We start from the raw sequence: 26,177 nt of genomic DNA on the forward strand, positions 1-26,177 counted from the left end.
AATCTCTTCCTGCACTGTATCCAGGTTCTGTGGGTAGCCGATAAGGAGTTGACTCCTTTGCCACTTGCAGCCACGCAGCCTTTGTCTGCTGGGGAGGCATCTTCCTCCCCGATGAAGGGAAGAGCACCTCCTTGTGAGCTCTTGCTCCCTCCATTAAAGCCTGCAGGGCAACGTCGTCAAAACGGGGTGCAGACCTCGGTCTTTCTCTTGCCATTCTGCTTCCAGCAGTGTATCAGCAAATGCCAAAAGGTTGACAGCCTGCAGAAGAAGCAAGGCTTGTTGCAGACCCTAAATGCAGCAGCAATAATGACGTCATATTATGCGACTTTCTGACTGGAAATACTCATTTGCCAAGGGTTCCCACACGTTGGAAATCAATTGGCCAATTGAGTTAAAATTGCATCAATCTCACACACCCATTTAGATTCGTGTGGGAAACACCAAATTCGGGGAACCCGACAATTCCCCGCACCCGAGTTAAAATCGACCCCTGAGAGTATGCCATCATAACCACTGCAAAATCCGGCCCATCATTTTATCTATTGAGCAATGCTCAGGAGATCAGCTGGTTTATTTATCTCTCTGCATGTATATAAAATGTATACACTTTCATGGGTTGAGTAGTTTGGATCAATTTTGCATGTCCCAATACTTTTGGTTCAGTTTTATTTTATAACCAGGCTGTTTCTATTGTGTAAATAATTGCACAGCTTCAAAAGAAAAACATATGAAGTACACCTTGCAACAAATGTGCAGATTCTTAAAAAAACATCTGGTACATTGCATGGTTTTAATGAAGTACAGCTGTACACCTCAGAGTTAAATCTGTGACCCATAGTCGTTCACCTAAACTTTAAATCTCATTTATTCATATCACTAGCAGTAAAGTCAATAATTTATTCAATACTTTGTCATTTTAGTGCCTTATTTATTTCACCCAGTGTTTTTTTCTTCCCCAGGCAACGCGCTTCCTGCAGTTTAATGGGTAGGCCGTGTGGTCTGCTCGCAGGCCGCTGCCATCCCATTCTTAGTTAGGTGCCAGGAAACATGCGAAAGCAGTCTCGCAAACCTTTCCCATTTCATTTTCCATCGCTCCCTTCCTCCCGCCCATTTATTGGGTGCTACCTGGCCGCTGCTTGACAACTCCCTGCAGCAATGGCTGAGGTTAGGAATTCAGCTAAGTGGGAGATGGAGCCTTTGACCCACTATTTCTTGCACCCGGGCTCTGCCATAGAAGTAGTCAAGATTCTTATTGCCAACTGTAATAAACACTGCGAGAATGAATTAACGTCATATTGATTGCAGTCTATGAACGTATCAATAAAATGAAAAAAAGGACACAAGCCGCTGGGAATATCTGCAATAAATAAACGGAAACAGAAGATTAGAAATGTTGCAATTTGATCATTTTGATTTGCTACAATTTGCAGAGACACACGATCCAACAGAAGAACAAAAAAGATGTAAAGCCCTGTGCATTAACACTATTCAGGAGGTTGCGCCTCAGCTTTTGTATTTTTGATGCACTTTCTCTTTAAATTCTTCAGGCAGTATTATCCATTAAGTTTTTTAGTTTGCTTTCAGTGCACAGACACAACCGGAGCAAAAAAAATTCTGTACAACTGGCAAAATGTCAATCCTTCAGAATGAAGCAATGGCCAAGGGGTTCTCGTGTATTTACAAGGGTTGTTTGCGAAATGTCACCTGCATTCTAAAGACGTGTCTCCGGGAGGCTGAGTCGTTGTTTTTTTGAACAATTTGGGCAGAGACATGGTTGAGGGAGGGGCAGGACTGGCAGCTTAATATTCCGGGGTATAGAATCTTCAGGCACGACAGAGGGGGATGTCAAAGAGGAGGGGGTGTCGCAATATTAATCAAGGAGTCAATTACTGCTGTAAGGAGGGATGACATCTTAGCAGGTTCCTCTAATGAGGCCATATGGGTAGAGCTTAAAAACAAAAAAGGGGCAAGCACTTTGCTGGGAGTGTACTATAGGTCCCAAAACAGTCAGGGGGAGATAGAGGAACAGATATGTAGGCAAATCTCAGAGAAGTGTAGCAATAATAGGGTAATAATAGTAGGGGATTTCAACTTCCCCAATATTAACTGGGATAGTCAGAGTGTGAAAGGCTTAGAGGGTGCGGAATTCTTAAAGTGCATCCAGGAGAGCTTTTTGAGCCAGCATGTAGAAAGTCCTACAAGAGAGGGGGCGGTACTGGACCTAATTCTAGGGAATGTAGCCGGGCAAGTGGTAGAAGTGTCAGTAGGAGAGCATTTTGGTCAGAGTGACCATAATTCGGTGAGATTTAAGGTAGTCATGGAAAAGGACAAAGATGGACCGGAAATTAAGGTTCTAAATTGGGGGAAGGCCGATTTTAATATGATAAGGCAGGATCTGGCCAAAATGGACTGGGATCAGCTACTTGTAGGAAAATCCACATCAGAGCAATGGGAGTCTTTCAGAAAGGAAATAGAGAGAGTACAAAGCCAACATGTTCCCGTAAAGGTCAAGGGTGGGACCAACAAGCCCAGGGAACCCTGGATGTCAAGGGATATACAAGAATGGATTAGGAAAAAAAGGGAGGCTTTTGGAAGATACAAAGGACTAAAAACATTGGAAGCCCTAGAGGAGTATAGAAAGTACAGGGGGGTACTTACAAAAGAAATTAGGAGAGCGAAGAGGGGGCATGAAAAAACACTGGAGGGCAAAATAAAGGAAAATCCCAAGGTGTTTTATAAGTATATTAAGGGCAAGAGGATAACCAGGGAAAGAGTAGGGCCCAGTAGGGACCAAAGTGGCAATCTGTGTGTAGAGCTGGAAGATGTAGGTGAGGTTTTAAATGAATATTTTGCATCTGTGTTCACTATGGAGAAGGGTGATGTAGGCATAGAAATCAGGCAGGGGGATTGTGATATACTTGAACAAATTAGTATTGAGAGGGAGGAGGTACTAGTGGTTTTAGCGGGCTTAAAAGTGGATAAATCCCCAGGCCCTGACGGGATGTATCCCAGGCTGTTGTGTGAGGCAAGGGAGGAGATTGCAGGGGCTCTGACACAAATTTTCAGAACCTCTCTGGCCACAGGGGATGTGCCAGAGGACTGGAGAACAGCTAACGTAGTACAGGAGACTTTGGTTTATCCGGAGGTTGCATGTCTGGAAACCTCAATCTACCGGCAGAAATCAGGAGCCGTTTTGTTAGGTTTTTTTTCTTCTCGTGGCTTTTTTTCAAACTGTCAGGCTCTGGAAAGTCTCTCTGAAGCTGTTGCTAAGCTACAGAGATGCTTCCAAGGTACAGGCCGACTGTTTAGAAGCTGTTGCTAAGCAACAGTGTTTGTTGTCAGATACGGAGATGAAAACCTCCGTATGTTTCAACATTAACGCTGGTATGTCCGGCAGTTTTGATAAATCGGCAACAGCTTGGTCCCATTGGTGCCGGATATAACAAAGTTTCCTGTACCATTGTTCAAGAAGGGTAGTAGGGATAAACCAGGGAATTACAGGCCAGTGAGCCTAACATCAGTGGTAGGGAAATTATTGGAAAATATTCTGAGGGACAGAATTAGTCTCCACTTGGAGAGGCAGGGATTAATCAGGGATAGTCAGCATGGCTTTGTCAGGGGAAGATCATGTCTGACCAATTTGACTGAATTTTTTGAGGGTGTGACTAGGTGTGTGGATGAGGGTAATGCAGTTGATGTAGTCTACATGGACTTCAGTGAGGCATTTGACAAAGTCCCACATGGGAGACTGGTTAAGAAGGTAAGAGCCCATGGGATCCAGGGCAATTTGGCACATTGGATCCAAAATTGGCTTAGTGGCAGGAGGCAGAGGGTGATGGTCGAAGGTTGTTTTTGTGACTGGAAGCCTGTGTCCAGTGGTGTACCACAGGGATCGGTGCTGGGTCCTTTGCTGTTTGTAGTGTACATTAATGATTTAGATATGAATGTAGGAGGTATGATCAGTATGTTCGCAAATGACACGAAAATTGGTGGAGTGGTAAATAGCGAGGAGGGAAGCCTCAGGCTACAGGACGATATAGATGGGATGGTTAGATGGGCAGAACAGTGGCAAATGGAATTTAACCCTGAAAAGTGTGAGGTGATGCATTTTGGGAGTACAAACAAGGCAAGGGAATACACAATGAATGGTAGAATCCTAGGAAGGACAGAGGATCAGAGGGACCTTGGTGTGCATGTACATAGATCCCTGAAGGCAGCAGGACAGGTAGATAAGATGGTTAAAAAGGCATATGGGATACTTGCCTTCATTAGCAGAGGCATAGAATATAAGAGCAGGGAGGTTATGATGGAGCTGTACAAAACGCCAGTTAGGCCACAGCTGGAATACTGTGTGCAGTTCTGGTCACCACACTATAGGAGGGATGTGATTGCATTGGAGAGGGTGAAGAGGAGATTCACCAGGATGTTACCTGGGCTGGAGTGCTTCAGCTATGAAGAGAGACTGGACAGGTTGGGGTTGTTTTCCTTAGAACAGAGAAGGCTGAGGGGGGAACCTGATTGAGGTGTACAAAATTATGAGGGGTATAGATAGGGTAGATAGAAAGGAACTTTTCCCCTTAGTAGAGGGGTCAATAACCAGGGGGCATAGTTTCAAGGTAAGGGGCAGGAGGTTTAGAGGGGATTTGAGGAAAAACTTTTTCACCCAGAGGGTGGTTGGAATCTGGAACTCACTGCCTGAAAGGGTGGTAGAGGCAGGAACCCTCACAACATTCAAGAAGCATTTAGATGAGCACTTGAAATGCAATAGCATACAAGGCTATGGACCAAGTGCTGGAAAATGGGATTAGAATAGATAGGGCTTGATGGCCGGCGTGGACCCAATGGGCCGAAGGGTCTCTTTCTGTGCTGTATAACTCTATGACTCTATGACTGTACGATTCTTGATGTGATCCTTTTGACATTGATCCAATTTTTAATATTGTCACTTTAACACCATATCAGATTTTACTCACACGTTATAGCTGGCACATACTGCTGGCCTACCCTTCCCCTGGGGAACTTGATCCACTACTCACTTAATTATGTGTGACGTATAACTGTTGCAATATTTTCTTACTAATTCAAAAGCAGTACACTCTAACATAATTTAATCCATCAACTGTATTGATTTTTCTGTGGCAGTAATTTAAGCCTTCTTTAGACTAGCTTAAACAAAATTAAAATGAGATGAAACACATAACACTTACCATTACTTACAAAAAATCTATTTGGTTTTCATTTACTTTATATTTAGGGTGTTGTGGTGTTGCAGTTTGATGATTCTCCAGCTACTAATTGGTACAATCCATCATCAGGTCTGTGATTCCCGAGATTGTATCATAAACACATTGGGGTAAATTTTCAATTTCACTTCCTGGGTGGTAATCTGCCGGAGCAGATTTCCCATTGATTACAGAATCCGTGCGATTTTCATTCCATTGAAATGAATGGGATGAAAATCGGTCGGGTACTATAACAGGTGGGCGATCTGCTCGGCCAGATTACCATTCCAAGTGATGAAGACAAAAATTTTCCTCATTCTTTGAGTACATTTACAGTGTCAATACACATAGCAACCAGAACAATTCTTCCCAATGGTGAATTCCCAATCTTGGTTCTCGCACCAAGGAAGGTATCAAGTGAAGACCAAAGTGTAAAATCAGAAGACAAGTCATTCAATGTCAGTCCTATGTAGCTTCTAGTGGTTGCTTCAAAAGTGACTGACTGAAGCCTTGGCAAAGGTTTGCCTGCCTACATCCTTGGCCAAGAATATGTGGCACAAAGACATCTAAAAAAGGGCAATAAATAAAATAACTTAAAAGTGTGAACAAAACAAGACCCTCAGGATCTAAAATGTGTAAGTAGCCAGAAGTTATTATTTTTTAATTAATTTATATCCATATTGGACTTACTCTTCCTTTCTCTAAGACCATGAATTCAGAAGAGACCATTAAGCTGTCTTTCAAAATAAAACATTCCAAAATGTGATTTTAATGTGGATAACTTACTTTGACAGTTATATTAGGAAAGGATTTTTTAGTAGGTGCTAAAAAAAAATGTGTATTCTAAGCCTATCATATATTAGACAAATGTGACAACTACAGGCAAGATGAAAAAACAGGGCATTTGAGCAAGTGAACCAATAACATCAGGCTTCATTACAATGTTTGCTTAAACAGTACCGCCTGTGAACTTACTGCTATTGCAAGCATGACCTGGCTTTCTGTTAATTAAAGAATGTGAAGACAAATAATCACAATCAGGATGTGGATAGTAATCTTGCAGTACACTGAAAAGGCATGCCATTTAATTAAACTCCCCCGCACAAGCGCTCTCTTCATTCAGTGAAATCATCAGGCGTACTCTGTTTGTTATCATAGCATTGGAGATGAAAAGCATATTATTACCAAATTGCTTAGCTTTAGCCTTAGAAGTGAGGAAAGTAAATACTGTGGGTTAGCACACCCAAAGTTAAAACACAATCGTAAGCCTGTCAGAGTTGGAGTTTGTGAACTCTTTATTGCACAGTCCAAACCATCTGAAAAAGATTGAGGTGAAGATAGCCAGTGTTTGAAACATTTTGGCAAGATTACAGAGAATTTGAGAGGGCTAGTGGTTTCCATCATTCTTCCCAGTCAGGTTTAGAGAAAAGAAACAAAACCGTATCAGAAAGATGTGGCCGCTGAATACTGTGTGCGAAGTTTTTGACCTGATGGAGCCAATGTTTACCCTAGTACACTAGCATTGGATAAATATTATTTAAGTATTATAACCCGCATACTTTTTATTTTAAAAATCTGTATTTTGGGTACTTGAGCACTGCATGATGCAATAATTATGAAATGAATCATGTTCCAGTACTGTGTAAATTAATACAAAACGTTCTGAACAGCTCCTCTGATGAATGGACCACCTGCATCCAGGGAGGCCCTAGGTTTAATCAGTTTGTCAGTCTGAGTCAAGTCAGCAGTGAGAGCACTAAAAATGGCTTCAGTGACCCCGGATTAAGTGGAGGATAAAAATCAGCCGTAGTTCCTGCTCCTGATCACTAGCCAGTGACCTCTGCTAAAAAGTGCACAGGTGAGGACAGAGTGAGTTTAGCTGTGATATTTCGCCCATGGTCCAATAGCTTACTAGCACTTAAGAACTAGCCTCAAACAATGGCAGCTTGGGCAAGGTTACTGGAAGTCTATTTTACCCCAGCATGAGTACATGCCATCAGGAGAGAATGGAAATTGGAAAAGAAAATGTAATAGCTTTATAAAACATTGGCCCAGATATTCCGATCCCTACGGGTGTGTACGCGCTGTGTACCCACCCATAGGGACATCGGAAATGCCGGATTCAGGCATGCACAGCGCATGCGCTGAAAACCGGCATTTCCGATCTGTCAAGAATGGTCTTGACAGATCGGATGCCTGCCCTAGAGAAGGGCCTCTGTGGGCGGAGAGTTCCGCTTTCTGGAGAACCTCCGCCCGCAGAAAACCTTTAGAAATCTCACGCCTGGCAAAAGCAGGTATAAGGCCTGCTTTTACAAGGATAAGAGTTGAAAAAAAGTTTTAAAAATATATTTTTCAGTCATTTATCATTTAAAAATACTTTAAAAAGAGTTAAGTTTATTTTTAGCCCTGTAAAAACTTTAAATATTTTTTTCAAAAAATTACATTTTTGTTTAAAATATTTAATTTATTGTAATTTCAACTAATTTTAAAAATGTGATTAAAAAAAATGTATTTAATGTTTTGAAGTGTTTTTGGGGTGATCTCCATTCATATATTCGACAGGTCTATCTGTCAAGTGTATGAAGGGAGATTCCCTTCTTTGATTGGCTCCCCATGGCCCATGTGATCCCAGGGACGCTTGCGAACCGCATGCGCCCCTGGGATACGTAGGCCCTGCGCACGTGGAGTTCGAGAGGCCCAGCATCGGAACTATACGCACCTCGGGAGCCCTCAGGCAAGTGCGGGAAGCCTCCGATCGGAAAAATACGGCCCAATTAGCTGCTTTTGTATTCCTCAATTACTGAGCCAGTGTTGCCAGCTCCCAATATCCAGCTGGCAGCAACACCAATGTTAATTTGCCAGATTCACTATGGATAGTGACTGGGATTACTTTTTTTCTATGCATTTCTGGCTGCCTGCCTTAGCAAATATGGCAAGTTTACTTTGGTTTTGCCATCAAATGTGAAAGCCCTGTATGTCAGGAGCCAGTCTTAAGTGAAATATAAAATCAGTTCTTGATGGCTAATGAAGATAATTTAGCTGCATTACTCTAACTCTGTCTTATTACAAATACTTAGTAATAGAAATGGACACCTCATCACTGTCTAACTGTGGAAGGTATACTGGTGCTTCTGCCGAACTGGTATCTCCAAATGTGAATGCACCAACCTATTTACCCAACAAACCTTCTTTGTTGTGATAATTGATTACAAGATGATGGTCTAGAAATTCACTATGGCCCCGCCAGCTGGCTAGCGCCCAAAAGTTAGCGCTGGGCGGGAAGCCTATAGGGATCGCCAGATATTCATTGTTAGCGCCCCAATTCGGAAGTGGGCGCTATACCAGGGTGTGCCCGCCTCCGCTTGGTGCGCTGACACTGAATATCACCGCTCTTGGCGCCGCTGCGCCAGGCGCTGCGCAGCGGCAGGCTGCGGTACTGCAGGCCTCCTTCTCTTAAGGGGGAGCTGCCTGCAATGGGGAGATCGCCGCTGGATAGTGCCGGCAAATGAGCCCGGCACCACGGAGAAGTGCCGGGCTCGCGGAAAGCAGCCGGCAATGCCGCGGGGGGGCTGGTGGAGGAGGCCGGGGAAGGAGGTGCGGGCAGGCTGCCGCCGCAAAAGCGGCCGGCCGCACCTTCCGCTTTAAAGCGCCCCACTAAGGCAGCAGGACGGCCCCGTTTTCTGGTCGCTGTTTGCGGCCGCTTCGGAGGAGGCGGCCGCAACTAAATATGGGGATCGGCGCGGTTTCGGGGCAGAACCGGGGCACTGCGCACACCGATGATGTCAACGGTGCCGGTGCAGCGCTAACGGCTACCGCCGCCAATACCGCTGCGCTGAATATCTGCGCAAACTCATTTTTGGCGCAAACTCACCCTTTAGGCGTTAACTGGGCGCAAAGCTGGCAGCGCCTTAATGAATTTCTAGGCCGATAACTTTATTTGACTCTGAACTATTTCCTTTTAAACATTAGGGAGTTTGAATTGCTTGAATGTTTGAAGGTGCTGGAACTACTTCAAACAATGAGACATTAAAGAACTTTGTTGAAATATCTTAGCTGTGAGGGACACAAAGGCCATTTTAGGACTGTATGGTTAAGATGACAAACAAAGTTTAAAATAACAGGTTCTCAATTCACTTAACAAATATCATTGTGATGGGTAAAGACGAAGTAAAAAAATTAGGTCCTTATCACCAGACCACTAAAAAGAGTGTTATATTAATAATACCTTTTGTTGGCTTTGCTCTAAATTGGGCTTCACTTTTCTGTATGAATGTTCTTGTTATTTAGTTAATCAAACAATTCTGAAAGAATTAATCTTGCACATGATTAATGTTAGTTGGACTTCTATTTTTGGAATAGGCATGGCTTCAAAGAAAAAGAGCAGGAGTATGTACAGCAGATCCAGATATGATTTAATTAAATATTTCTTTGTTAGATAAATATGGCTTTAAATAAAAAATGGTCGTATTCTGAATTCCAAATTCCATTGGCCTCAGTGGCATACAGTAAGTCCATGTACAGACACAAGTAAGTCCATGTACAGATACTTCCCAGCAGGGGACATTTGTTAGAAATCAGGATTAGGAACCCTGGTTGATTTTTTCTCTCTCCCTATCTTGACATAGTACGGCCAAATATAATGCCCCTGTTGCTGCCTAGCTATGATCAGCTGGCTTAACATAGAACAAGGATTGTACCTTGGACCTTCCTGGTTTCTTTGGCAGTATGTTATGAATATGTTGCTTACTTCTGATGTACATCAAGTCATATGCAAGTGTCTGATGTGTTATTTTAAAAGAATACTTCCACTAGTTTTCGCCCCTCCTTTCCTCAAGGCACTGATTCTTAGTGGGATCAGGTGACCCAGCAGCATCCAGTATTCATTAAAAAAAATTGTACTCAGCATGTGGGCAATATTGGCAAGGCAACATTGTCCAGAGACAGTGATGGTGGGATTTCTTGAGTTTGTGGGCCATTAATAGTCAAACACATAGGCCGCAATTTCGCCTACCGAGGTGGGTCGGTGGCGGGGTGCCATCCCGCTGCTGGCACCATCCCACTCTGTGAAAAGAGTTTTACGCTGATTGGGCTCGTTAAGCCCGCCCAGTGCATTTGCCGACCAAGTGAAGGAAGCAGGTCTGATGACGTCACGTGATGATGCGTCATCAGCCAGTTTCCTTAAAGGAACCATGCGCAAATTGATTTTGACAGTTCTGCTGTCAGTATTCTACAGCATTGAGCTGCTGTAAACACTGATAAGCACGGCACAGAGGTGCAGGGCTGCATCCAGGCTCTCCCATAGACTCACTCCATATGCTTATGGAGGGAGTCACAGCACGCAGGGAGGTCCTCTTCCCTTCCCATGGGCTGGAGGCCTCCCCAGGAGATCAACGCAGCCTGGTTGCACATTGCACAGGAGGGCACAAGCAGGGATGTCGTCAGGAGGACCTGGGTGCAGTGGCGCAAACCTTTCAATGATCTCAGTAGATCACAAAACGTTACTGCAAAGCCACACTCAAACTCACCCTGCTGTGCCACTTATCACATCCCCATCACACTGCCTTCCCTACCCTACTCCTGCACATCCTTACACCAACTTACCTTGCACCTCCATCCATCCCTCTGTATCTACATTATCACTTCCCCATCTCACTAGCCACCCCTCACACTCACCCTCATCCTAGTGCAATCATACCAACTAACAACACACAAGGGTAGGCACTTGGGTGTTTTAGCCAATGTTCATGTGAAGTTTCTGTTCATGTGCTGTCAAACATTGAAATTTTTATTTTCAACACTTTGCGTTCTTGGACAGATTTGTGTGCACCTTTGGAAGTGGCTTAGTGAGTTGAAGTGAATGGTGAGACATAACGGTACCCCCCGCAATGGTAGTGAGTGTGAAGGGAATGGCTTGGGCACTGTAGGGATGCTTTATGGTGTTGGTGTGGGGTGGTGCCAAACTGGTGCATCATGTGGCAGCCACGGTGTACAACATCAAGTGAAGTAAATTTGGCCATGGTGAGGCCATGACTGGCGTCCCGGGCAGCAATGTGCTCGGGTGCTGATGCCCTGTGTCCTGTGCAGCACCAACTGATTGCAGAGAAGGTTGGTGTGCCTGGTGCTGCTGGTGTTGGGGCTGATCGTGGTGGGATTCTGAGGACCAAGGTGAGATTTTTTCAAGGGCACCGATGCTGATGGAATAGATGGCAGGTGAGGTTGAGATGACAGAAGCAATCTGTCAATCGTGAGAGAGGTTTTTCCAATGAGGTGACACTGGATAGAGAGTTTGCTCCAAACACTTGCAAGTTGCATAAAGCTCAATCTGTCTTCCAAATGCAGTAAGCAACAACTTGTAACCTTGGAAAGTGAAGACCTATGAAATGGGAGCTTTTATAGACAATTTGCAGCTGTCAAGTTAGTAAATCAACACATGCTGACATAGCACCCAACCTCCTTACCTGACGTGATCCCCGAGCAGTGGGGAAGCCGTTGGCGAACTCTAAAAATCAAAAGATAAGCTTAAAATAATACTCTTAACAATCCAGCTAATGATCTAAATTGCCTCCTCCTCCGCTTGGTGTCGGGTATGTTCTGTAATGACAGACCTGACACCTGGGAGACTAGCGTGGAGGTGGGTTGACAGTGGGTTCCCTACCCGCTGTCAAAAAAACCATTTTCCCAGCCAACCCGCCACCAAACGTGTCCTCTGACCCCCGAAAAATTCCATCCTTAGTGTGGGACTAGAGTCACCTTTAGACCAGGCTGCATAGGGGTGACAAGTTCCCCTTAAAGTCATTACTGAACCATTCAAGTTTTTACAACAAAACAGCAGCTTTGATGGTCAGTAAGAGGTGCTCTACTGAGGTTGGAGCTAGGCTGTGTTGTTGGGGCTGAGTACACAGAGCTTTACTCTGCATCTAGTTAGGAAGATAAGAAAAAAGGACATTTGAATTTTTATAGCGTCTTTCACGACCTCAGGATGTCCCAAAGTGCTTCACAGCCAATAAATTACTTAATTGTGCTATTCCGGACCTGAGGTGCTTGATGCTGATAGAGGGTACCTGAAATGGAAAGAGCTTCATTCCCCAGCACCAAATATGCCTTTATTTTGAGAGACCAGGATGGTGGGAAGTATCACACATGTCATATGCAGGACCTCAGAGAAGTTTTCCTGTTAGGTATGGAACTCAAACCATGCTATTCCTTGCTCGCTGGTCAATTGTTTCTTTCAATATTTAAATGAACCATTAGCAAGAATAAGGGATTGTTTGCTACAACTTGGGCTTCCTGATTGGGTGAAGGTGGCCGCAGACGTCCAGCTCAGGGATGGAAGCTTCAGTGGGAGGATTTACTCATCATGGAGAAATGCTTAGCTGGAATCAAACCCATTTGCAAAGGGATTTTAAAGTCAAAGGGATGTTCATTAATTGGCCCCAAAACTACTTGAAAATGAAATGTGGGAAATTAGGAACAGGTGGCAATTCCAACCAATCCAATGGAGCAGCCACGGGAACATTATGCCCTGCAGTTGTTGAGTGGAAACAACTGTATGGGTGATGCCCACTTACTCTCTGCTGCATATGGGGTAGTCGGCCCTACTCCAAAGCACTCAACACCACTGCAGAGGTAGGTGCCAAAGTATCTCATATGGTTTTGGCTTATGAGGCTTCAACATAGTCTGACTCTATTTGAATTGTATTCCTCTTGAAGTAGACTAGGAGATCTTTGAAGGAGTCTGCGATGGTGCAAACAATTGCAAACTAATTTGGAATAGATTTCATACTGCTTTTTCAAATGATGCATTAATTCTTGTTGTACATCTATGTCAGAATGTGTCTGGAACCAAATTTTCAGAAGCCACCACCAAGTCTGCCTTTATTTTGAGAGACCAGGATGGTTGGTGTGGGTAATATCACACGTGTTATATTTGAATTTTGTGGAATCCATGTTTTACATTTGTGAGAGGATTAGCACGATCAGCAAAAGTTAAGATTACCACCCACCCCTGCCAAGGTTCATTTGCTGTTTGTGAAATAAAGCAGCTTAACAATTCGTATCTGCTCTCAGTTCTCCAAGTGTTTGCTTGTTCTGCCTTCTAAAAGAATGAAGAAGTACATGTGCAAAAGATATGATGTGCAGTTCATACATCAAGTGGGACGCACTGTTCCATTTCCTTGATTAGGCTCATATACAAGAAGATATTGGGCCATATGAGTTCTTTCTTATGTTCTTATGTTCTTTCCAGAATGTAAAGGATGTGGGATCTGCTTGCAGGAATGATTGATGCCACTGAACACTGCGATAGACCTCCAAATTTGTAACAGAGGGCATGATGTGGGATTTGTCCACATTTCTGGAGGTGTGATGTTGGGTTGTTTGTGTTAATTGGGTGATGGCAGTTCTGCCTCGTGGTCAAGTAGCCTATGAAGCTAGCCTTACCTTATTTTCTAGCGCAATTCTTTCTTGGACATACTAAAGAGTGGTAAAATAAATCAAACATATGATGATTCACTCAGTAGTCTGAGACTTTGTGATTGCTTTCCACAGCTGCAGTTCCTTTGGATAGTACAGCCAGTTCTGTGATTTAAAGTTATGGTGTATCTATCAGAAGATAACAAAGTGCTTTACTGATCAAGGGTCTGCAAATGGGGAAAGAAAAGTATTTGGCATGCTTTTGTCATCAGTTGGGCAGCTCTATAATAATAAATCGTCAATCTCCCACCTTCCTCAAAAGGAGGCTAAAAAGTTGACTGCAGCGCAAAGAAAATATGAAGCGACTATGAGACACGACATGCATGATCGAGGAATCCATTAACACACATGAAAATCCACTAACATTTAACTAAATAAAAAAGTGTTGAGGCATTTTCACTTAATTTGTCAAAAAAAGCCTGTTGTCCACAATTGATATTATTTTACAGTAACACTAATTGACTATAGGCATATGTCTCAATCCACCTTTTTAGTAAATATGCAAAACGGACACAATTTGTACATGCATTTTTATAACAAATTTTTGACTTTTTTGTTTAAAATGTCTCCCATTTTTAAAATGTTGTTTTCCTCTCAGGCCCCCCTGTAGGTAGGCAGTCCTATTCTTGGCTACTTACAGGTTCAAGAGCCACCTGAAGTGACCGGCAATCTGATTTTCCTACCCCTCCCCACCCTCTCTAATGAATTGTTTGGTCTCTATTTGGTAACTGCCTATCAAATGAACTTGCCACTTTATGCTAATGACCATGACTGCAAACAAATTTCATTTAAATATGTAAATCACCACATTAATATGCACAAGGACCAAAAAATTTATAACTGTTTAAGCACATCAAGGAGTCATAGCACAAATTGATACCATTATATGAGCAATTGAGTTTACATTAACGATTTAGACTTAGGAAAGATTAATGGTAGGCCAGAGGATTGGGAAATTTTTAGGAACCAGCAAAGGATGGCTAAAAAAATAATAGAGGGAGAAGATAGATTATGAGAGTAAACTCGCAAAAAATATAAAAACAGACAGTAAGAGCTTCTACAAGTATATAAAAAGGAAGAGAATAGCTAAAGTAAACGTTAGTCCCTTAGAGGATGAGACTGGGGAATTAATAATGGGAAACAGGAAAATGGCAGAGACTTTGAATAAATATTTTGTATTGGTCTTCACAGTAGAAGACACTAAAAGCATCCCATTAATAATTGATAATCAAGGGGCTATAGGGAGGGAGGAACTTAAAACAATCACTATCGAAAAAGTATTAGGCAAACTAATGGGACTAAAGGCTGACAAGTCCCCTGGACCTGACGGCCTGCATCCTAAGGTTTTAAAAGAAGTGGCTGCAGAGATAGTGGATGCGTTGGTTGTAATCTTCCAAAATTCCCTGGATTCTGGAGAGGTCCCAGCGGATTGGAAACCGCAAATGTAACTCCCCTATTTAAGAAAGGAGGGAGACAGAAAGCAGGAAACTATAGGCCAGTTAGCCTAACATTTGTCATTGGGAAAATATTAAGGAAGTAATAGCAGGACATTTAGAAAATCATAATAAAATCATGTTGACTCTGTTTGATTGTATGAAAGGGAAATTGTGTTTGACAAATTTACTAGTGTTCTTTGAGGATGTAACGAGCAGGGTGGATAAAGGGGAACCAGTAGATGTAGTGTATTTGGATTTCCTGAAGGCATTCGATAAAGTGCCGCATAAAAGGTTACTGCACAAGATAAGAGCTCACGGTGTTGAGGGTTATGCTGATAGATTTAGATGAGGAAAGACTGGAGGAGGCTCGTGTGGAGCATAAACGCCAGCATGGACTGGTTGGGCCGAATGGCCTGTTTCTGTGCCATATATCCTATGTAATCCTATGAGTCCACAGAGAGAAAGATGAGCTCTTTGGCACCTTTAAAACACAGTAACTGGGTGTGTGCGTCTGCAGTCCGAGAGACAATGGGGGTGCAATTCGCCTTGGGCAGTAGTGCAAACCTGGCAATAGTGCAGTAAAATGGGCTGCCAATGCACTATTGCCCAAGACAAATTTCACCCCAATATTCTTATTTGAAAGGTGCTGCACAGAATATGATCTTACAGCAACAACAACTTGTATTTATATAGCTACTTTAACGTAGGAAAACGTCCCAAGGCGCTGCACAGGAGTATTTTAAGACAAAAAATTTGACACCGAGCCACATAAGGATAAATTAGGGCAGGTGACCAAAAGCTTGGTCAAAGAGGTAGGCTTTAAGGAACGTCTTAAAGGAGAAAAGAGAGGTAGCGAGGCGGACAGGTTTAGGCAGGGAATTCCGGAGCTTGGGGCCTAGGCAACAGAAGGCACGGCCACCAAAGGTTGAGCGATTATAATCAGGGATGCTCAAGAGGGCAGAATTAGAGGAGCGCAGATATCTCGGGGGGCGGGGGCTGAAGGAGATTACAGAGATAGGAAGGGGTGGGGACATGGAGGAATTTGAAAACAAGGATGAGAATTTTGAAATCGAGGTGCTGCTTAACTGGGCGCCAATGGAGATCAGCGAGCACAGGGGTGATGGGCGAACGGGACTTGGTGCGAGTTAGGACACGAGCAGCCGAGTTTTGGATGACCTCAGGTTTACGTAGGGCGTAGGGGAGAATGTGGGAGGCCAGCCAGGAGTGCATTGGAATAGTCAAGTCTAGAGGTAACAAAGGCATGGATGAGGGTTTCAGCAGTGGATAAGCTGAGGCAAGGGCGGAGACGGGCGATGTTACAGAGGTGGAAGTAGGCGGTCTTTGTTATGCTGCGGATATGTGGTCGGAAGCTCATTTCAGGGTCAAGTATGACACCAAGGTTGCAAACAGTGTGGTTCAGCAAGGGAGATATGCTGAAATTATTCTAGGATAATTTAGTTGCCAGTAACATGCATTATCTCCTACAGCGTGGCTAAACCAATGTGTCACATTTAGACTTATTGCAATGAAGTGTATACATAACTTTTAATAAGGAAATAAATTACGTACAGACAAGGTTAGGTCAGGCACTAATTAAAGCGGTATGTCTGCTCGCTAGCCGCATGCCACAATTCTAATTAAAGGGATAGCACTCTTAAATTAACAAAATGAAAGAAAGTAGTTCTGGACTGCATTCTTAGTCACATACCTCAGCCTTTAAAATAAATGCAATTATACCAATATACGGGAAGCGTTGGTTGTATCATTTAAAGTGACGCCTACTGGTTAACTAAATCATACATAAATGGTCCAAAAATGATAGGTTTCAAAGGAGATATTAATGGACCTCATATTCTTTAATAATAAACTGTGGATTATTTCCCAATAAACTTGTGGTGATTCATTAATCTTGTTTTGCGAATGCATTCGGGCATCAAAGCCATGGAGCATACTGACAGCTGGCTTCTGCACTGGAAGTAGCTGCCAGCACACAAGCTAACCAAACAGAATAAATCTGCCGTATAAAACTGAAGACTTGCATTTATATCACGCCTTTCACGACCTCAGGATGTCCCAAAGCGCTTTACAGCCAATTAAGTACTTTTTTTTTGTTGAAGTGTAGTCTCTGTTATAATGTAAGAAATGAGGCAGCCAATTTGCGCACAGCAAGGTCCCACAAACAGCAACGTGATAATGACCAGATAAAATGTGTTTTAGTGGTTTTGGTTGAGGATAAATATTGGCCAGGACACCAGGGAGAACTCCTCTGCTCTCCTTCAAAATAGTGCCATGGGATCTTTTATGCCCACCTGAGAAGGCAGATGGGGCCTCGGTTTAACGTCTCACCTGAAAGACGGCACCTGCGACAGTGCAGCACTCCCTCAGCACTGCACTGGAGGGTCAGCCTAGATTTTTGTGCTCAAGCAGTGGGTCGATTTTAAATCAGAGTGGGTTTTGGGCGGGTGTAAGGCGGCGTACGTGTGGAATGCAGTCGCTGGCCTAAGTTTCAGGCCTGGGCTATTTTAACTCTTGTGTTGCATTTAAATGCCACTAGTTTACTTTCTGCTGGAAACAGAGGCTTGTGGGGGATGTGGGAAGGAATGGGAAGGGAGTCCATGGTAGGAGAGGCTGTGACTTTCCTTGTAGGGCCCGGAGGAGCACTCCCGCTCCGCCTCGTCTCACAAATGAATTCTTTTCACTTACCTGGAGTGCCTCTTTGTCCTTCCCACCAGCTTCCAGCCTGATTCAGCCTGGCGGGGAAACTGCAGTGGCTTCCCCTACTCAGGCCCTTGTTAAAAATGCCATTGGGATGCCATTGATGTCATAGGAACCTGATTAGCATTTATTCACGAGGCTTCCGCCTGAATCCACTAAAATCAGCAGCATTAATATCGGAGATCGGCGGGAAATGGCACTCTCAAGTTTAGCTTCTTGCCTGCTCTGTTCCTGCCAACAGGGAGAGTTAAAATATCCTCCAGTATATATTACAAACAACAACTACCAGCGAATTATTTCAGGGTTGTAATCTAAATTTGAGATTCAAATGACCAAAACCACTTTGGTTTCCGAGGTCATCTGAACTTCCAAACTTCATCACTGCCTTGTAATCACTTCCCGGTACTAACTTCTTTATTTAACACTCTGGTATGCAGCCTATGTAGGAATTGCCTGTATATTAAGTGGTCTTTGAGGATTAAGCAGGGAAAGGGCTATTTTAAAATAATTTTCAGTAAAGAAAGTATCCTTGTACATTATCCCTCTCAAATGCCGATTGTCACATTGCGCATGACTGAAAACATATCTATTGCAGAAAAATAAACTGTCCAGATGTAAAAAAGAAAAACACATTCTAAGGTGAACAGCAACAAATCCCTTGAGGTTTAAATAATTTTACTAGAAAATATTGAACTAAACAGTGGCTGTTGGATCAGGCATCAAGTTGCAGCAACACTTCCATTCAACCCTTGGCCAGTAATTAGTGGTGTTCAATGGGTGTCAGGCAGTCCTTGCAAATAACGACACACTCTTGGGAACGTGTACATCTTTTATAATACACCAGGGAATACTGAGCATTTTTACATTATCAGATCATTACATATGATCTGAGTTCTCTTTTTCATGATCTCCCTCATTCACTGTAACATTTATTGAACCAGCTACTTATGGGGATCTTTGTCTCACCCTTCCTCTCAATTCTTTATTGAACATCACTTATCATCATATTACCTTGTTTCACTACTTCTCATATCCATAGCAATTTAGTTTCATTACAAAGCAAGTAGGCCCTAAACCTTAAGCCTGTCTTTTCTACTCTTGTATTCTCTATCAAGAGATTTATCCACTCTTCCATCACGGCAGAGACTTTTTGTCAAGACTAATGCCAAGGAAAAGCTTCCAGAACTCCTTATACTCATAGGAAGTGTACAGTAACAATTTACAGCAGCAATCATGTCACACTGATTGCGTAAGCAGGGCATGTTCCTTCGTAAAATATAATATAGAGTGATGTCTCAGTTACTGGGCTACAGAAACATTTTGTTAGAACCAGAAAGATAATGTTAAATATCTTGCATAATTTGTTGTTTGTATAGATAAAATAAAGGGAAAATGGGCTGTATTCTGTAGCATACCAACATTTTGAACGTGCGTATCTTTTTATATGTGTGTCTTTTCTATTCCACAAGAACTACAGCTTCTAAAGTTAATTGTGCGCCATGCTTTGAGATGATCTGATTAGTCACTATTCACATAATCAAAAGTTGAACTTGGGTTGAGCAGTCTTCTGGTGAAACTTTGAGCCGGTTATTTTAAAGCAGGAATAGTGTAAAACCTGGTTCTGCTGTGTCCATTGGAATTCAGATTTATAACCTGTGCAGAGCTCAGTCTGCCAGTGTCCAATTGCAATAAAAGTTTTAATGTAGGATCCACGAACAGGATGGTCAGCTGCTTTCTGTCTTTAGAAACTTAAAGCAGTCTGGTTTTCTTTTTGTTTTGTTAATCTTTATACTTAGCAAAGTTATGGATGTTGGTGCTGTAGAATCGTCTACTATCCATTCAAGTACCCAGTAGAACATCAAACACCCCAGGTCAGGCACACTATGTTTAGATACAAAATAAGATTCCCATTACGCTGTCCCAACCTGCTGCCCACCAGACATGGCTCCATTTTCCACACATCATTCCGTGGCCTGTCTGACTGGATTGCCAATTAGTGCCAATTTCATGCCAAATTAAGCACGTTTTGTGCTGAGGGACTATATCCACTAGGGACTTGATTGAGACTGTGCAGGACCGTTTCAAGCAGGATCGTTGCAGTCAGTAGACAGAGGAAACTTTCATTCCATCAACATGTGCTGGATTGAAACCATTTTTGATTTAAGATGGTTTCATGATCAGTGGAAAATACCAACCTGATACTGTTTTTTCTGCAGTTATACTGTAACTTTTGTACTGTTGATGTTTCTTGCAGTATTATAAAATGTATAGTATAACTGCACCATAAGATGGAATCTTTTTTCTTGATTCTCCATTGGTACATTGTCCTATAGACTCTCCACAGCAACAAAACATTTAAATCACCAGCAAAACCAAATTTCATTATCATGTTATTTTAAAGTGCTCAAAGAGTTCTCTCTGATCGCTGAGTTGATAAATATACTGCCTGGAGTGGTCGTGAGCAATACAGACTAGGAACATCTTGGGTCCAATTTTGGTCCGTACCAAGTTAACTGATTTCAGCTGGGATAACAGCAGGAGTCCTACAATTGGCCACAGTTTCCCTGGGCGAAGGAAAAAAAAATCAATCAGCCAGTGTTCTGACTTCCTCTGTGTGTGGGGGTGCTGGGCTCAGCTGTGATAGCACTTATGGTCACAATGGAATAACTTGCTGATGCTTATTGTTCAGGTTCACCCATGCAGAAGGTCCACTTGGGCGAGGTAAGGTTAGCATGTTAGCATCTATGAGACTGTACCCCAGCATGCTTTCAGGACAGGAGGGGAGAAAGGGAAGTATGAAACATGATCTCAAAAGCCGCTGCCTTAAGTATGACCATCATGTGTGCATCTTGTTTAAATATACTTCAAAAATGTATAAAAATGAAATGATATTTATAAGTTGTGACAAGCATCTGCACTGTACCTTTTAGTACTTAAAACAGAAACTGCAACATCTCTGCTTTTGATTAACAAATTTATTTATAATTGTATAAGCGTTTCAGAGACACGGATTTTGGATATTTTGTTTAAAAAAAAGGATAAAATGGATTCTACTGATGTGACATGAAGGGCTTCAGCAAGGTATTTGTTAAGAAATATTTCAAATAACACATCTGCTTGCTGTTCTCCATCTTAAATATTTGTTTCAACACTGTATAGTTCAAGCAAAGCGATTTACATTTTGGCAGATGTTTAATGCTTTATTTAATATATAACTATGAATGTTGGCGAGGCATATAAAATGAGAAGGAAAGCAGCTAGAGTTGTTGAAAGGCCGCATGGACTATTTGTCACATTGTTCCCGGCAGCTTTTTGATGTACTTTCTTGTTTCAGCTCCTCCGTCTGTTGCTTTCAGTGTCAAGAAGACAAAACTGTTCATCCATTCATTTGATCGAAGGAATGTGTTTACAAGCACTCGCGGAAAAGCTCGAGTGACTTTGGAGAGGTTTCAATCAGCAGGTAAAGGTCATTTCCTGTGGAGACCATAGAATTTAAACTGGCCTGACACTGGCCAAGGCAACAGTAAAAGAAAATGTGATTTTCTTTCTTTAAAAGAGGCACAGGATGTTGTCAGACTTTTCCAGTCAGTGACAAATCTTTGCAATATGTTAAGAGGCATTTCTGCTATCAAGAGCTGCCACATAGCAGGTGACTAAAGCCACCTGCCCTCGCCTGCATCTACTGTATAAACAAGTAAGAAGATCTGAGAGGAGAATTTCACAAAGATCAAAGCTTGGGATAATCCATCTGGAATTTCTCAAAGCTGGCAAAGATTTATAAAACTCTGCTGGAATTTTAAAAGGAATTTTAGGTCTCTTCTCTTCCAGCTGAGATAGGTTCTAGTGGAGCTTTTTACTCACAGTTGGTACTTTTATTGAGTGTGAGCTTATCGTTCAGAAGGAGAACTTCAAACACATTAACATAAGGCCAGTAACTAAAGAGAATGCTCACCAGTTTTTTTTCTTTTTGCGCAAGCCAAGGAAACAAAAAACATACCTTATTTCAATTGTACTCCCCCCATAAAATATATTGATCCCTCTCAATAAGGTTATGTTTTAACAATTGTAGTAAAATAGAAGCCATACAGGTTTCACAGTGATATTACACCAGCAAGGGGCTGTTTATCTGTGTGTCATCATGAAAATATGGTACTGATGATTACACATAAAAGTATAAGGTAATATTTTGGCTGCTATTAGCACTAATCTGTCATATTCAAGCTTTCGTGACACCCCAATATGATCTAGAGCAAAATCTGCCACTACCTGAAAATATTTTATAACATTTCTGTTTTCTTTTTTAAAAATTGCGCCAAAAAAAATTGTAAAATATTCGGTTTCTGTACTGTAGATCAGCGTAAAGCTCTCTGTATTGTGTTGGACATTATTATACATCAAGTATTATGGTGAGGAATTGATATATATGTATGGTAATGCTGTACAGAAAAAAAGCAGGAGGCTGCAAGGCAAGAAAGCAATTTTAATAGCAGTTTTCTTCTATATGGTAAGTCTTTCTCACAAACTTCGGTTTCATGTTTACCACAGCCCTCCCTCCCCGAGCTGCAGTTAGATTGCAGGAGCCCTTTCTAGCAGAAATCCAGCAGTTTATTAAGACAAACACATGGCAATTTGATCAAGTAAATACTTCCGTTTCATACACAGCAGGAGGGAAATGATCTCAGCTGGAGAGGCGCTGAATGCTGTGCTCCCATCTATAATGTGCATTCCCATATTTCCTGAAATTCCCACCACACAAACCCTTCAAACGTATGTTCTGCATAGCATGTTGTAGGGTGTGCAGGGAGTAATGAGTAAAACAACAAAAACCAGTGGTAGCCGGCAGCATTCAGTTGTTCCAGACTGGCGACAGGATGGCCGAGGGTGTGGAATGGATTAAATGTAGTCCCTCCACATGACTGGGTGCATCACGCGCGATCCAGATATTGGCAAATGAACAAGAGAGGCATCAAAGGGAGAGTGAGCTAAACATTGTAGATAGAAACAGGGGGTAAAAAGAGCGATTTTTGTGAGCATGGAGGGAAAGAAAGAGACACCATGGAAACAGACAAACATCAGAGAGTGAAAAAATCAAAAGGAGAAACAGAAACAGGAAGGACATTGAGAGAAAGAGGGAAACAAAAAAAATGAGAAACAATAATCAAAAAGAAAGACAAGTAAAGCGGGTCATAGAAAAGAAACACAACTGTTGCAAAGATAATTCACATAATCAATAATTCAAATATGCCCTGCCATAAACTTTGATCAGTAATTTTCCTGTATACAAATGTATCAGAACGGAAGAAAAGTATGAAAACAGTTTCATTGTCTCAATACTATTTTGTTTTGACACGTGTCATACAGGGAAAATACACAAAAAATCAAATCAGATATATATGGAAAATATAGGGGGAAAATGTGCTGTTTGAAGGCTGCTGGCGAGATACAAGAGCTCTCCGAGTTGAAAGGACGTGCTGCACAAGGGGATGTAATGGAAAACGGGAGAATTATTCAACCCACAGAACTCGTGTTCTTAATTCTGCTTCAGGAGTGGCACAGAGTCACTCTGGTGTAGGTCACGCACACCCCTATCCTCCCCTTCTCTTGCCATATGTTGCAGGAGAAACCTAATGAGTTGGGGAAATAACTTTCAAAATGGAGAAGGGGAACAACAGTGATGGCAGAAAAATGAAAGGTAAACTATTTTACGAAAGGATCCCCAACCACTGGTATGATGCATCTGTGGAGTCACAAAAGTAAAGGTAACAAAACATTGAATGATGTCCTGACTTGCAGAACTCCGCCAGGTGCCACTCTGCCTATTGCTCATGCTTCAAACAATTATTTGTTCAATTTTCTCCCCTTTTCACCTCTCCTCTCTATTGAAAGTCAAGTACAGTTTCACAGGCTTTCCAGTCCAAGCGGCCATTGGTCATGTGGATGCCTAAGCAATGTCAGCGCGCAACAATAATCTGGGATTCCATCATTACCCCCACAACAGTTGATCGGGTAGGTCACCACCATATTACATAGGAAACTTAAGGAAGAGGTGACACTGCCCATGGATATCAGCACTTCTCCATCTATGGTTCAAGGAATGTGATGAGGAGGATTGATCCCATTGTCTTAAAGTATATGACAATCTGTGCTGTAGTTGATGGCTCAGGGCCTGACTCTTTTAAACCATTACTACTGGACCCGTGGCCAGCCTCGCATCCTCCACCCTCCATAAACTTGAGCTCATCCAAAACTCTGCTGCCCGTATCCTAACTCGCACCAAGTTCCGCTCACACATTACCCCTGTGCTCACTGACTTACTTTGGTTCCCGGTCTACCAATGTCTCAAATTTAAAATTCTCACCTTGTGTTGAAATCGCTTCACGGTCTTGCCCCTCCCTATCTCTGTAACCTTCGCCAGCTCTGTAACACTTTAAGAACTCTGGCCTTTTCCACATTCCCCACTCCCTTTGCCCCATCATTGGCGGCTGTGCCTTCAGTTGTCTTGGTCCTAAGCTCTGGAATTCCCTCCCTAAACCTCTCTGCCTCTCCACCGCGCTCTCCTCCTTTAAGACCCTCCTGAAAACCTACCTCTTTGACAAAGTTTTTAATCAAATATCCTAATATCTCCTTCTTTGGCTCAGTGTCAATTGCTGTCTGATTATATTCCTGTGAAGTGCCTTGGGACACTTTCCTACATTAAAGTCATTACATAAATGTAAGTCGTTGCTGTTGTCATCAACCCAGAGGTTCCCTAAAGCTCCTTCCTCTCTTTGTATTGTTGACCTCCATTCATTATCCAATCCTATCTACACCATTCCTGATGATTTCACTCTATATTCATAAAATTCCATAAGACTGCATGCTGTCAAGGCATAAAACCACCATTTTTCTTGCAGTACAATGATTGAATCAATACATCTTGATTTCCTCCATGGGCTTTCAAGTCCATGAAAATCTTGTTTCTTTTAATTTTTCATCATGTTTCTCAAAAGTCTAACCAACAGCAACCAGACCTTAGTTTTGATGGCCTCCACCATAGTCCCTCTGAATGAGCTGTTCTCAGCCAGTGCAACAGTTTGCCTCAATGACCTGGGCTACAGAGGAAAAACAATAACTAGTGTTCTCACTGCTGATTGTCTGGGTTGGTTTAATTAAATTGATTAAATTCTTTATATGGAATTAACTGAAACTTCCAACTCCGAGAGGATCCAAGTCCCATTAGAAAAGAGCAATGTTGATTAATCTTCTGTGGTGTGTTGGACTGGTTCTTGTGTCCATTCAGTAAAGCATATTATTTGTCTTATTAGTATAAAGAATATGATTAGGCAGCACTAAAATTTGTGTTTGCAACAAGGCTTGTGATTTTGCCATTTAGCCAAATTTCTCCTCCAATGATTTCTGCTATAAAGGTAATTTCTACCTTGTCATGACAGGAGAGATTCATATCAGGCCCAGTGCGAAATGTTGACTTCTTTGTCATCAGTTCCTGTGATATTTTGCAGTCAAACAAAGTAGATTGTTTGTGAATGAAACATGTTCTCCTCCAGAAGTTATGGAGGATATTTTGCACTTGTGTATGTGAATCTTTAAAATGCACTGGAGGCACTATATGCGTATCGCAAACATGGGCCCCAATTACTTTTTCTGTTCAAAACCAAACATTTCCATTTCGTCTGAAGAATCAGCATCTGGACATTTTTATCCTCTTTGTTGCTTTGTTTCCAGCTGTATGTTGTGCAGCAGAGCTGATTAGTATGCTCGCCCTCATCTGGCTTGCAGTCGAAATGTTTTTGAAGTGTGTGCTGGAGGACAGGCGTACACTGGCAAGCCTTCAGTAACACTACAGAGTAGAATTTTTCCCTACAAAAAAGTAGCTATGTGCAACAGATTCCTAACATAAACAGTTAATGGCGCAGCAATTAAATTAAATGGAAAAATAATGTGGCTAGAAACCAGGCTGTAGACTAGCGGGACAAATATAGACAGATAATCAAACAGTCCAGTCCAGTCTATTGAATATGATGGTTCCTGAGCTGCTCAGACCATGGGCGTATCGGTACTGGAAGGCAACTGCACAGGGTTGAATAATGTAGATGCTGCATTGATATCCTGGAATTTTCTCCTTGATTAGCTTCAAGAGTTAGAGAGAGAAATTTCATGAAGCTTTGTTTTGGGAATTTTATGTTTTTCCTCACTTTCCTAAACAGATTAAATAAATGAGGAATAAGAGTCTATGGCAGAGCAAATTGCATATGTCCTGTTAGAAGTTGCGCTTGATCAGATAAATGTAGTTTTCTCATTCCATATATTTTATGTTTTAAAAGAAAAACTGATT

The sequence above is a fragment of the Somniosus microcephalus genome, chromosome 16 (genome assembly GCF_052327205.1).
Source record: "Somniosus microcephalus isolate GS21.2 chromosome 16, FLI_Smic_1.0, whole genome shotgun sequence".
In the NCBI taxonomy this organism is placed as follows: domain Eukaryota; kingdom Metazoa; phylum Chordata; class Chondrichthyes; order Squaliformes; family Somniosidae; genus Somniosus; species Somniosus microcephalus.